General features: G+C 54.1%; 1 protein-coding gene across 1 annotated transcript in view; it reads right to left on the minus strand.

The window, feature by feature from the left end:
* LOC134983671 (zinc finger protein 585A-like) overlaps positions 1–16034 on the minus strand; it is a 265558-nt gene that overhangs the window by 129421 nt on the left and 120103 nt on the right. The window lies entirely within an intron of this gene.

Below are 16034 nucleotides of genomic sequence, written 5' to 3' on the forward strand. Positions count from 1 at the left end.
ATACACTGCCTCCAGCAGCCCCCAGTACTGCACTACTGCCACCCCCCTCTGACACCTCAGCACTGCATGGGGACAAGATTACCCACATAAACACTGCCTCCAGCAGCCCCCACTACTGCACTACTGCCACCTACCCTGTCTCCCCCCTCTGACACCTCAGTGCTGCATGGGGACAAGATTACCCACATAAACACTGCCTCTGGCAGACCCCACTACTGCACTACTGCCACCCACCCTGTCTTCCCCCTCTGACACCTCAGCGCTGCATGGGGACAAGATTACCCACATATACACTGCCTCCAGCAGCCCCCACTACTGCACTACTGCCACCCACCCTGTCTCCCCCCTCTGACACCTCAGTGCTGCATGGGGACAAGATTACCCACATAGACACTGCCTCCAGCAGCCCCCGCTACTGCCACCTACCCTGTCTCCCCCCTCTGACACCTCAGTGCTGCATGGGGACAAGATTACCCACATATACACTGCCTCCAGCAGCCCCCGCTACTGCACTACTGCCACCCACCCTGTCTCCCCCTCTGCCACCTCAGTGCTGCATGGGGACAAGATTACCCACATAGACACTGCCTCTGGCAGACCCCACTACTGCCACCCACCCTGTCTCCCCCCTCTGACACCTCAGTGCTGCATGGGGACAAGATTACCCACATAGACACTGCCTCTGGCAGACCCCACTACTGCCACCCACCCTGTCTCCCCCCTCTGACACCTCAGTGCTGCATGGGGACAAGATTACCCACATAGACACTGCCTCCAGCAGCCCCCACTACTGCACTACTGCCACCCACCCTGTCTCCCCCTCTGACACCTCAGTGCTGCATGGGGACAAGATTACCCACATAGACACTGCCTCTGGCAGACCCCACTACTGCCACCCACCCTGTCTCCCCCCTCTGACACCTCAGTGCTGCATGGGGACAAGATTACCCACATAGACACTGCCTCCAGCAGCCCCCACTACTGCACTACTGCCACCCACCCTGTCTCCCCCTCTGACACCTCAGTGCTGCATGGGGACAAGATTACCCACATAAACACTGCCTCTGGCAGACCCCACTACTGCACTACTGCCACCCACCCTGTCTTCCCCCTCTGACACCTCAGCGCTGCATGGGGACAAGGTTACCCACATAGACACGCCTCCAACAGCCCCCGCTACTGCACTACTGCCACCCACCCTGTCTCCCCCCTCTGACACCTCAGTGCTGCATGGGGACAAGATTACCCACATATACACTGCCTCCAGCAGCCCCCGCTACTGCCACCCACCCTGTCTCCCCCCTCTGACACCTCAGTGCTGCATGGGGACAAGATTACCCACATATACACTGCCTCCAGCAGCCCCCACTACTGCACTACTGCCACCCACCCTGTCTCCCCCCTCTGACACCTCAGTGCTGCATGGGGAGAAGATTACCCACATAGACACTGCCTCTGGCAGACCCCACTACTGCCACCCACCCTGTCTCCCCCCTCTGACACCTCAGTGCTGCATGGGGACAAGATTACCCACATAGACACTGCCTCCAGCAGCCCCCACTACTGCACTACTGCCACCCACCCTGTCTCCCCCCTCTGACACCTCAGTGCTGCATGGGGACAAGATTACCCACATATACACTGCCTCCAGCAGCCCCCACTACTGCACTACTGCCACCCACCCTGTCTCCCCCCTCTGACACCTCAGTGCTGCATGGGGACAAGATTACCCACATATACACTGCCTCCAGCAGCCCCCACTACTGCACTACTGCCATCCACCCTGTCTCCCCCCTCTGACACCTCAGTGCTGCATGGGGACAAGATTACCCACATATACACTGCCTCCAGCAGCCCCCACTACTGCACTACTGCCACCCACCCTGTCTCCCCCCTCTGACACCTCAGCGCTGCATGGGGACAAGATTACCCACATAGACACTGCCTCCAGCAGCCCCCACTACTGCACTACTGCCACCCACCCTGTCTTCCCCCTCTGACACCTCAGCGCTGCATGGGGACAAGATTACCCACATATACACTGCCTCCAGCAGCCCCCACTACTGCACTACTGCCACCCACCCTGTCTCCCCCCTCTGACACCTCAGTGCTGCATGGGGACAAGATTACCCACATAGACACTGCCTCCAGCAGCCCCCGCTACTGCCACCTACCCTGTCTCCCCCCTCTGACACCTCAGTGCTGCATGGGGACAAGATTACCCACATAGACACTGCCTCTGGCAGACCCCACTACTGCCACCCACCCTGTCTCCCCCCTCTGACACCTCAGTGCTGCATGGGGACAAGATTACCCACATAGACACTGCCTCTGGCAGACCCCACTACTGCCACCCACCCTGTCTCCCCCCTCTGACACCTCAGTGCTGCATGGGGACAAGATTACCCACATAGACACTGCCTCCAGCAGCCCCCACTACTGCACTACTGCCACCCACCCTGTCTCCCCCTCTGACACCTCAGTGCTGCATGGGGACAAGATTACCCACATAGACACTGCCTCTGGCAGACCCCACTACTGCCACCCACCCTGTCTCCCCCCTCTGACACCTCAGTGCTGCATGGGGACAAGATTACCCACATAGACACTGCCTCCAGCAGCCCCCACTACTGCACTACTGCCACCCACCCTGTCTCCCCCTCTGACACCTCAGTGCTGCATGGGGACAAGATTACCCACATAGACACTGCCTCCAGCAGCCCCCACTACTGCACTACTGCCACCCACCCTGTCTCCCCCCTCTGACACCTCAGTGCTGCATGGGGACAAGATTACCCACATAGACACTGCCTCTGGCAGACCCCACTACTGCACTACTGCCACCCACCCTGTCTCCCCCCTCTGACACCTCAGTGCTGCATGGGGACAAGATTACCCACATAAACACTGCCTCCAGCAGCCCCCACTACTGCACTACTGCCACCCACCCTGTCTCCCCCCTCTGACACCTCAGCGCTGCATGGGGACAAGATTACCCACATATACACTGCCTCCAGCAGCCCCCACTACTGCACTACTGCCACCCACCCTGTCTCCCCCCTCTGACACCTCAGTGCTGCATGGGGACAAGATTACCCACATAGACACTGCCTCTGGCAGACCCACTACTGCCACCCACCCTGTCTCCCCCCTCTGACACCTCAGTGCTGCATGGGGACAAGATTACCCACATAGACACTGCCTCTGGCAGACCCCACTACTGCCACCCACCCTGTCTCCCCCCTCTGACACCTCAGCACTGCATGGGGACAAGATTACCCACATAAACACTGCCTCTGGCAGACCCCACTACTGCACTACTGCCACCCACCCTGTCTCCCCCCTCTGACACCTCAGTGCTGCATGGGGACAAGATTACCCACATATACACTGCCTCCAGCAGCCCCCACTACTGCACTACTGCCACCCACCCTGTCTCCCCCCTCTGACACCTCAGCGCTGCATGGGGACAAGATTACCCACATAGACACTGCCTCCAGCAGCCCCCACTACTGCACTACTGCCACCCACCCTGTCTCCCCCCTCTGACACCTCAGTGCTGCATGGGGACAAGATTACCCACATATACACTGCCTCCAGCAGCCCCCACTACTGCACTACTGCCATCCACCCTGTCTCCCCCCTCTGACACCTCAGTGCTGCATGGGGACAAGATTACCCACATATACACTGCCTCCAGCAGCCCCCACTACTGCACTACTGCCACCCACCCTGTCTCCCCCTCTGACACCTCAGCGCTGCATGGGGACAAGATTACCCACATAGACACTGCCTCCAGCAGCCCCCACTACTGCACTACTGCCACCCACCCTGTCTTCCCCCTCTGACACCTCAGCGCTGCATGGGGACAAGATTACCCACATATACACTGCCTCCAGCAGCCCCCACTACTGCACTACTGCCACCCACCCTGTCTCCCCCCTCTGACACCTCAGTGCTGCATGGGGACAAGATTACCCACATAGACACTGCCTCCAGCAGCCCCCGCTACTGCCACCTACCCTGTCTCCCCCCTCTGACACCTCAGTGCTGCATGGGGACAAGATTACCCACATAGACACTGCCTCTGGCAGACCCCACTACTGCCACCCACCCTGTCTCCCCCCTCTGACACCTCAGTGCTGCATGGGGACAAGATTACCCACATAGACACTGCCTCTGGCAGACCCCACTACTGCCACCCACCCTGTCTCCCCCCTCTGACACCTCAGTGCTGCATGGGGACAAGATTACCCACATAGACACTGCCTCCAGCAGCCCCCACTACTGCACTACTGCCACCCACCCTGTCTCCCCCTCTGACACCTCAGTGCTGCATGGGGACAAGATTACCCACATAGACACTGCCTCTGGCAGACCCCACTACTGCCACCCACCCTGTCTCCCCCCTCTGACACCTCAGTGCTGCATGGGGACAAGATTACCCACATAGACACTGCCTCCAGCAGCCCCCACTACTGCACTACTGCCACCCACCCTGTCTCCCCCTCTGACACCTCAGTGCTGCATGGGGACAAGATTACCCACATAAACACTGCCTCTGGCAGACCCCACTACTGCCACCCACCCTGTCTCCCCCCTCTGACACCTCAGTGCTGCATGGGGACAAGATTACCCACATAAACACTGCCTCCAGCAGCCCCCACTACTGCACTACTGCCACCCACCCTGTCTCCCCCCTCTGACACCTCAGCGCTGCATGGGGACAAGATTACCCACATATACACTGCCTCCAGCAGCCCCCACTACTGCACTACTGCCACCCACCCTGTCTCCCCCCTCTGACACCTCAGTGCTGCATGGGGACAAGATTACCCACATAGACACTGCCTCTGGCAGACCCCACTACTGCACTACTGCCACCCACCCTGTCTCCCCCCTCTGACACCTCAGTGCTGCATGGGGACAAGATTACCCACATAGACACTGCCTCTGGCAGACCCACTACTGCCACCCACCCTGTCTCCCCCCTCTGATACCTCAGTGCTGCATGGGGACAAGATTACCCACATAGACACTGCCTCTGGCAGACCCCACTACTGCCACCCACCCTGTCTCCCCCCTCTGACACCTCAGCACTGCATGGGGACAAGATTACCCACATAAACACTGCCTCTGGCAGACCCCACTACTGCACTACTGCCACCCACCCTGTCTCCCCCCTCTGACACCTCAGTGCTGCATGGGGACAAGATTACCCACATATTCACTGCCTCCAGCAGCCCCCACTACTGCACTACTGCCACCCACCCTGTCTCCCCCCTCTGACACCTCAGTGCTGCATGGGGACAAGATTACCCACATAGACACTGCCTCTGGCAGACCCCACTACTGCCACCCACCCTGTCTCCCCCCTCTGACACCTCAGTGCTGCATGGGGACAAGATTACCCACATATACACTGCCTCCAGCAGCCCCCACTACTGCACTACTGCCATCCACCCTGTCTTCCCCCTCTGACACCTCAGCGCTGCATGTGGACAAGGTTACCCACATAGACACGCCTCCAACAGCCCCCGCTACTGCACTACTGCCACCCACCCTGTCTCCCCCCTCTGACACCTCAGTGCTGCATGGGGACAAGATTACCCACATAGACACTGCCTCTGGCAGACCCCACTACTGCCACCCACCCTGTCTCCCCCCTCTGACACCTCAGCGCTGCATGGGGACAAGATTACCCACATATACACTGCCTCCAGCAGCCCCCACTACTGCACTACTGCCACCCACCCTGTCTCCCCCCTCTGACACCTCAGTGCTGCATGGGGACAATATTACCCACATATACACTGCCTCCAGCAGCCCCCAGTACTGCACTACTGCCACCCACCCTGTCTCCCCCCTCTGACACCTCAGCGCTGCATGGGGACAAGAATACCCACATAGACACTGCCACTGGCAGCCCCCACTACTGCACTACTGCCACCCACCCTGTCTCCCCCCTCTGACACCTCAGTGCTGCATGGGGACAAGATTACCCACATATACACTGCCTCCAGCAGCCCCCACTACTGCACTACTGCCACCCACCCTGTCTCCCCCCTCTGACACCTCAGTGCTGCATGGGGACAAGATTACCCACATATACACTGCCTCCAGCAGCCCCCAGTACTGCACTACTGCCACCCACCCTGTCTCCCCCTCTGACACCTCAGCGCTGTATGGGGACAAGATTACCCACATATACACTGCCTCCAGCAGCCCCCACTACTGCACTACTGCCACCTACCCTGTCTCCCCCCTCTGACACCTCAGTGCTGCATGGGGACAAGATTACCCACATATACACTGCCTCCAGCAGCCCCCACTACTGCACTACTGCCACCCACCCTGTCTCCCCCCTCTGACACCTCAGTGCTGCATGGGGACAAGATTACCCACATATACACTGCCTCCAGCAGCCCCCACTACTGCACTACTGCCACCCACCCTGTCTCCCCCCTCTGACACCTCAGTGCTGCATGGGGACAAGATTACCCACATAGACACTGCCTCTGGCAGACCCACTACTGCCACCCACCCTGTCTCCCCCCTCTGACACCTCAGTGCTGCATGGGGACAAGATTACCCACATATACACTGCCTCCAGCAGCCCCCACTACTGCACTACTGCCACCCACCCTGTCTCCCCCCTCTGACACCTCAGTGCTGCATGGGGACAAGATTACCCACATAGACACTGCCTCTGGCAGACCCCACTACTGCCACCCACCCTGTCTCCCCCCTCTGACACCTCAGCACTGCATGGGGACAATATTACCCACATATACACTGCCTCTTGCAGCCCCCACTACTGCACTACTGCCACCCACCCTGTCTCCCCCCTCTGACACCTCAGTGCTGCATGGGGACAAGATTACCCACATAAACACTGCCTCCAGCAGCCCCCACTACTGCACTACTGCCACCCACCCTGTCTCCCCCCTCTGACACCTCAGTGCTGCATGGGGACAAGATTACCCACATAGACACTGCCACTGGCAGCCCCCACTACTGCACTACTGCCACCCACCCTGTCTCCCCCCTCTGACACCTCAGTGCTGCATGGGGACAATATTACCCACATATACACTGCCTCCAGCAGCCCCCGCTACTGCCACCCACCCTGTCTCCCCCCTCTGACACCTCAGTGCTGCATGGGGACAAGATTACCCACATAGACACTGCCACTGGCAGCCCCCACTACTGCACTACTGCCACCCACCCTGTCTCCCCCCTCTGACACCTCAGTGCTGCATGGGGACAAGATTACCCACATATACACTGCCTCCAGCAGCCCCCGCTACTGCCACCCACCCTGTCTCCCCCCTCTGACACCTCAGTGCTGCATGGGGACAAGATTACCCACATATACACTGCCTCCAGCAGCCCCCACTACTGCACTACTGCCACCCACCCTGTCTCCCCCCTCTGACACCTCAGTGCTGCATGGGGACAAGATTACCCACATAGACACTGCCTCTGGCAGCCCCCGCTACTGCACTACTGCCATCCACCCTGTCTCCCCCCTCTGACACCTCAGCGCTGCATGGGGATAAGATTACCCACATATACACTGCCTCCAGCAGCCTCCACTACTGCCACCCACCCTGTCTCCCCCCTCTGACACCTCAGTGCTGCATGGGGACAAGATTACCCACATATACACTGCCTCCAGCAGCCCCCGCTACTGCCACCCACCCTGTCTCCCCCCTCTGACACCTCAGTGCTGCATGGGGACAAGATTACCCACATATACACTGCCTCCAGCAGCCCCCACTACTGCACTACTGCCACCCACCCTGTCTCCCCCCTCTGACACCTCAGTGCTGCATGGGGACAAGATTACCCACATATACACTGCCTCCAGCAGCCCCCGCTACTGCCACCCACCCTGTCTCCCCCCTCTGACACCTCAGTGCTGCATGGGGACAAGATTACCCACATATACACTGCCTCCAGCAGCCCCCACTACTGCACTACTGCCACCCACCCTGTCTCCCCCCTCTGACACCTCAGCGCTGCATGGGGACAAGATTACCCACATAGACACTGCCTCCAGCAGCCCCCGCTACTGCACTACTGCCACCCACCCTGTCTCCCCCCTCTGACACCTCAGCGCTGCATGGGGACAAGATTACCCACATAGACACTGCCTCCAGCAGCCTCCACTACTGCCACCCACCCTGTCTCCCCCCTCTGACACCTCAGTGCTGCATGGGGACAAGATTACCCACATATACACTGCCTCCAGCAGCCCCCGCTACTGCCGCCCACCCTGTCTCCCCCCTCTGACACCTCAGTGCTGCATGGGGACAAGATTACCCACATATACACTGCCTCCAGCAGCCCCCACTACTGCACTACTGCCACCCACCCTGTCTCCCCCCTCTGACACCTCAGTGCTGCATGGGGACAAGATTACCCACATATACACTGCCTCCAGCAGCCCCCGCTACTGCCGCCCACCCTGTCTCCCCCCTCTGACACCTCAGTGCTGCATGGGGACAAGATTACCCACATATACACTGCCTCCAGCAGCCCCCACTACTGCACTACTGCCACCCACCCTGTCTCCCCCCTCTGACACCTCAGCGCTGCATGGGGACAAGATTACCCACATAGACACTGCCTCTGGCAGACCCCACTACTGCCACCCACCCTGTCTCCCCCCTCTGACACCTCAGCTCTACATGGGGATAAGATTACCCACATATACACTGCCTCCAGCAGCCCCCACTACTGCACTACTGCCACCCACCCTGTCTCCCCCTCTGACACCTCAGCGCTGCATGGGGACAAGATTACCCACATATACACTGCCTCCAGCAGCCCCTGCTACTGCACTACTGCCACCCACCCTGTCTCCCCCCTCTGACACCTCAGTGCTGCATGGGGACAAGATTACCCACATATACACTGCCTCCAGCAGCCCCCGCTACTGCCGCCCACCCTGTCTCCCCCCTCTGACACCTCAGTGCTGCATGGGGACAAGATTACCCACATATACACTGCCTCCAGCAGCCCCCACTACTGCACTACTGCCACCCACCCTGTCTCCCCCCTCTGACACCTCAGTGCTGCATGGGGACAAGATTACCCACATATACACTGCCTCCAGCAGCCCCCGCTACTGCCGCCCACCCTGTCTCCCCCCTCTGACACCTCAGTGCTGCATGGGGACAAGATTACCCACATATACACTGCCTCCAGCAGCCCCCACTACTGCACTACTGCCACCCACCCTGTCTCCCCCCTCTGACACCTCAGCGCTGCATGGGGACAAGATTACCCACATAGACACTGCCTCTGGCAGACCCCACTACTGCCACCCACCCTGTCTCCCCCCTCTGACACCTCAGCTCTACATGGGGATAAGATTACCCACATATACACTGCCTCCAGCAGCCCCCACTACTGCACTACTGCCACCCACCCTGTCTCCCCCTCTGACACCTCAGCGCTGCATGGGGACAAGATTACCCACATATACACTGCCTCCAGCAGCCCCTGCTACTGCACTACTGCCACCCACCCTGTCTCCCCCCTCTGACACCTCAGTGCTGCATGGGGACAAGATTACCCACATATACACTGCCTCCAGCAGCCCCCGCTACTTCCACCCACCCTGTCTCCCCCCTCTGACACCTCAGCTCTACATGGGGATAAGATTACCCACATATACACTGCCTCCAGCAGCCCCCACTACTGCACTACTGCCACCCACCCTGTCTCCCCCCTCTGACACCTCAGTGCTGCATGGGGACAAGATTACCCACATATACACTGCCTCCAGCAGCCCCCACTACTGCACTACTGCCACCCACCCTGTCTCCCCCTCTGACACCTCAGCTCTGCATGGGGACAAGATTACCCACATAGACACTGCCTCTGGCAGCCCCCACTACTGCACTACTGCCACCCACCCTGTCTCCCCCCTCTGACACCTCAGTGCTGCATGGGGACAAGATTACCCACATATACACTGCCTCCAGCAGCCCCCACTACTGCCACCCACCCTGTCTCCCCCCTCTGACACCTCAGCTCTACATGGGGACAAGGTTACCCACATATACACTGCCTCCAGCAGCCCCCACTACTGCACTACTGCCACCCACCCTGTCTCCCCCCTCTGACACCTCAGTGCTGCATGGGGACAAGATTACCCACATATACACTGCCTCCAGCAGCCCCCAGTACTGCACTACTGCCACCCACCCTGTCTCCCCCCTCTGACACTTCAGTGCTGCATGGGGACAAGATTACACACATAGACACTGCCTCCAGCAGCCCCCACTACTGCACTACTGCCACCCACCCTGTCTCCCCCCTCTGACACCTCAGTGCTGCATGGGGACAAGGTTACCCACATAGACACTGTCTCCAGCAGCCCCCAGTACTGCACTACTGCCACCCACCCTGTCTCCCCCTCTGACACCTCAGTGCTGCATGGGGACAAGATTACCCACATATACACTGCCTCCAGCAGCCCCCACTACTGCCACCCACCCTGTCTCCCCCCTCTGACACCTCAGTGCTGCATGGGGACAAGATTACCCACATAGACACTGCCTCCAGCAGCCCCCACTACTGCACTACTGCCACCCACCCTGTCTCCCCCTCTGACACCTCAGCTCTGCATGGGGACAAGATTACCCACATAGACACTGCCTCTGGCAGCCCCCACTACTGCACTACTGCCACCCACCCTGTCTCCCCCCTCTGACACCTCAGTGCTGCATGGGGACAAGATTACCCACATATACACTGCCTCCAGCAGCCCCCACTACTGCCACCCACCCTGTCTCCCCCCTCTGACACCTCAGCTCTACATGGGGACAAGGTTACCCACATATACACTGCCTCCAGCAGCCCCCACTACTGCACTACTGCCACCCACCCTGTCTCCCCCCTCTGACACCTCAGTGCTGCATGGGGACAAGATTACCCACATATACACTGCCTCCAGCAGCCCCCAGTACTGCACTACTGCCACCCACCCTGTCTCCCCCCTCTGACACTTCAGTGCTGCATGGGGACAAGATTACCCACATATACACTGCCTCCAGCAGTCCGCGCTACTGCACTACTGCCACCCACCCTGTCTCCCCCCTCTGACACCTCAGTGCTGCATGGGGACAATATTACCCACATATACACTGCCTCCAGCAGCCCCCACTACTGCACTACTGCCACCCACCCTGTCTCCCCCCTCTGACACCTCAGTGCTGCATGGGGACAAGATTACCCACATATACACTGCCTCCAGCAGCCCCCGCTACTGCACTACTGCCACCCAACCTGTCTCCCCCCTCTGACACCTCAGTGCTGCATGGGGACAAGATTACCCACATATACACTGCCTCCAGCAGCCCCCAGTACTGCACTACTGCCACCCACCCTGTCTCCCCCCTCTGACACCTCAGCGCTGCATGGGGACAAGATTACCCACATATACACTGCCTCCAGCAGCCCCCAGTACTGCACTACTGCCACCCACCCTGTCTCCCCCCTCTGACACCTCAGTGCTGCATGGGGACAAGGTTACCCACATAGACACTGCCTCCAGCAGCCCCCACTACTGCACTACTGCCACCCACCCTGTCTCCCCCCTCTGACACCTCAGTGCTGCATGGGGACAAGGTTACCCACATAGACACTGTCTCCAGCAGCCCCCAGTACTGCACTACTGCCACCCACCCTGTCTCCCCCCTCTGACACCTCAGTGCTGCATGGGGACAAGATTACCCACATATACACTGCCTCCAGCAGCCCCCGCTACTGCACTACTGCCACCCACCCTGTCTCCCCCCTCTGACACCTCAGTGCTGCATGGGGACAATATTACCCACATATACACTGCCTCCAGCAGCCCCCACTACTGCACTACTGCCACCCACCCTGTCTCCCCCCTCTGACACCTCAGTGCTGCATGGGGACAATATTACCCACATATACACTGCCTCCAGCAGCCCCCACTACTGCACTACTGCCACCCACCCTGTCTCCCCCCTCTGACACCTCAGTGCTGCATGGGGACAAGATTACCCACATATACACTGCCTCCAGCAGCCCCCACTACTGCACTACTGCCACCCACCCTGTCTCTCCCCTCTGACACCTCAGTGCTGCATGGGGACAAGATTACCCACATATACACTGCCTCCAGCAGCCCCCACTACTGCCACCCACCCTGTCTCCCCCCTCTGACACCTCAGTGCTGCATGGGGACAAGATTACCCACATATACACTGCCTCTGGCAGCCCCCACTACTGCACTACTGCCACCCACCCTGTCTCCCCATTCTGACACCTCAGCGCTGCATGGGGACAAGGTTACCCACATATACACTGCCTCTGGCAGACCCCACTACTGCACTACTGCCACCCACCCTGTCTCCCCCCTCTGACACCTCAGCACTGCATGGGGACAAGATTACCCACATAGACACTGCCACCAGCAGCCCCCACTACTGCACTTATAGAGAGAGAGTAAAAAACGGATGCGCAAGGTAGCAGGGAAAATTATGTGAACAGAGAGCCGACGTGTAAAATGAAAAGGGGTTTATTTAAATAAAGAATTAAAACATATGTAAACACAGGTAATTAATAATATAAAAACCTAATTTGATACCAAAAAATCATAGTATTAATAGGCACCCTGACGGTATGAAAATGTATTATTATCCTTTATTTATATGGCGCCACAAGGGTTCCGCAGCGCCCAATTACAGAGTACATAAACAAATAATCAGCACATGAGGGAAGAGGGCCCTGCTCGTGAGAGCTTACATTCTAAAGGGGAGGGGTAGACAGACAGGGGTGACACATATGGGGTACATAGAGGACGTGGAACAGAAGGTTAGGATGAGATTTGGCTGAGTTTGGTGAAGAAGTGGGTCTTGAGAGCCCATTTGAAGTTTTGTAGAGAGGTGGAGAGTCTGAGGGGGAGAGGTAGGGAATTCCAGAGATAGGAAGCAGCACGTGAAAAATCTTGGAGGTAGGAGTGGGAGGAAGTAATCCGTAGGCAGGAGAGTCGGAATAAAATCTGTTTAACCAATGATGGTAACTATATATCAGCAGAAGGAAACAATGATGGTAACTATATATCAGCAGAAGGAAACAATGATGGTAACTATATATCAGCAGAAGGAAACAATGATGGTAACTATATATCAGCAGAAGGAAACAATGATGGTAACTATATATCAGCAGAAGGAAACAATGATGGTAACTATATATCAGCAGAAGGAAACAATGATGGTAACTATATAGCAGCAGAAGGAAACAATGATGGTAACTATATATCAGCAGAAGGAAACAATGATGGTAACTATATATCAGCAGAAGGAAACAATGATGGTAACTATATATCAGCAGAAGGAAACAATGATGGTAACTATATATCAGTAGAAGGAAACAATGATGGTAACTATATATCAGCAGAAGGAAACAATGATGGTAACTATATATAGCAGCAGAAGGAAACAATGATGGTAACTATATATAGCAGCAGAAGGAAACAATGATGGTAACTATATATCAGCAGAAGGAAACAATGATGGTAACTATATATAGCAGCAGAAGGAAACAATGATGGTAACTACATATCAGCAGAAGGAAACAATGATGGTAACTATATATCAGCAGAAGGAAACAATGATGGTAACTATATATCAGCAGAAGGAAACAATGATGGTAACTATATATCAGCAGAAGGAAACAATGATGGTAACTATATATCAGCAGAAGGAAACAATGATGGTAACTATATATCAGCAGAAGGAAACAATGATGGTAACTATATATCAGCAGAAGGAAACAATGATGGTAACTATATAGCAGCAGAAGGAAACAATGATGGTAACTATATATCAGCAGAAGGAAACAATGATGGTAACTATATAGCAGCAGAAGGAAACAATGATGGTAACTATATAGCAGCAGAAGGAAACAATGATGGTAACTATATAGCAGCAGAAGGAAACAATGATGGTAACTATATAGCAGCAGAAGGAAACAATGATGGTAACTATATAGCAGCAGAAGGAAACAATGATGGTAACTATATAGCAGCAGAAGGAAACAATGATGGTAACTATATAGCAGCAGAAGGAAACAATGATGGTAACTATATAGCAGCAGAAGGAAACAATGATGGTAACTATATATCAGTAGAAGGAAACAATGATGGTAACTATATATCAGCAGAAGGAAACAATGATGGTAACTATATATCAGCAGAAGGAAACAATGATGGTAACTATATATCAGCAGAAGGAAACAATGATGGTAACTATATATCAGCAGAAGGAAACAATGATGGTAACTATATATCAGCAGAAGGAAACAATGATGGTAACTATATATCAGCAGAAGGAAACAATGATGGTAACTAAATATCAGCAGAAGGAAACAATGATGGTAACTATATATCAGCAGAAGGAAACAATGATGGTAACTATATATCAGCAGAAGGAAACAATGATGGTAACTATATATCAGCAGAAGGAAACAATGATGGTAACTATATATCAGCAGAAGGAAACAATGATGGTAACTATATATCAGCAGAAGGAAACAATGATGGTAACTATATAGCAGTAGAAGGAAACAATGATGGTAACTATATAGCAGCAGAAGGAAACAATGATGGTAACTATATATCAGCAGAAGGAAACAATGATGGTAACTAAATATCAGCAGAAGGAAACAATGATGGTAACTATATAGCAGCAGAAGGAAACAATGATGGTAACTATATAGCAGCAGAAGGAAACAATGATGGTAACTATATATCAGCAGAAGGAAACAATGATGGTAACTATATAGCAGCAGAAGGAAACAATGATGGTAACTATATAGCAGCAGAAGGAAACAATGATGGTAACTATATAGCAGCAGAAGGAAACAATGATGGTAACTATATATCAGCAGAAGGAAACAATGATGGTAACTATATATCAGCAGAAGGAAACAATGATGGTAACTATATATCAGCAGAAGGAAACAATGATGGTAACTATATATCAGCAGAAGGAAACAATGATGGTAACTATATAGCAGCAGAAGGAAACAATGATGGTAACTATATATCAGCAGAAGGAAACAATGATGGTAACTATATAGCAGCAGAAGGAAACAATGATGGTAACTATATAGCAGCAGAAGGAAACAATGATGGTAACTATATAGCAGTAGAAGGAAACAATGATGGTAACTATATAGCAGCAGAAGGAAACAATGATGGTAACTATATAGCAGCAGAAGGAAACAATGATGGTAACTATATATCAGCAGAAGGAAACAATGATGGTAACTATATATCAGCAGAAGGAAACAATGATGGTAACTATATAGCAGCAGAAGGAAACAATGATGGTAACTATATATAGCAGCAGAAGGAAACAATGATGGTAACTACATATCAGCAGAAGGAAACAATGATGGTAACTATATATCAGCAGAAGGAAACAATGATGGTAACTACATAGCAGTAGAAGGAAACAATGATGGTAACTATATATCAGCAGAAGGAAACAATGATGGTAACTATATATCAGCAGAAGGAAACAATGATGGTAACTATATATCAGCAGAAGGAAACAATGATGGTAACTATATAGCAGCAGAAGGAAACAATGATGGTAACTATATAGCAGCAGAAGGAAACAATGATGGTAACTATATAGCAGCAGAAGGAAACAATGATGGTAACTATATATCAGCAGAAGGAAACAATGATGGTAACTATATAGCAGCAGAAGGAAACAATGATGGTAACTATATAGCAGCAGAAGGAAACAATGATGGTAACTATATATCAGCAGAAGGAAACAATGATGGTAACTATATATCAGCAGAAGGAAACAATGATGGTAACTATATATCAGCAGAAGGAAACAATGATGGTAACTATATATCAGCAGAAGGAAACAATGATGGTAACTATATATCAGTAGAAGGAAACAATGATGGTAACTATATAGCAGCAGAAGGAAACAATGATGGTAACTATATATCAGCAGAAG

This window comes from Pseudophryne corroboree, assembly GCF_028390025.1.
Source record: "Pseudophryne corroboree isolate aPseCor3 chromosome 3 unlocalized genomic scaffold, aPseCor3.hap2 SUPER_3_unloc_20, whole genome shotgun sequence".
NCBI classification, from domain to species: Eukaryota; Metazoa; Chordata; class Amphibia; order Anura; family Myobatrachidae; genus Pseudophryne; species Pseudophryne corroboree.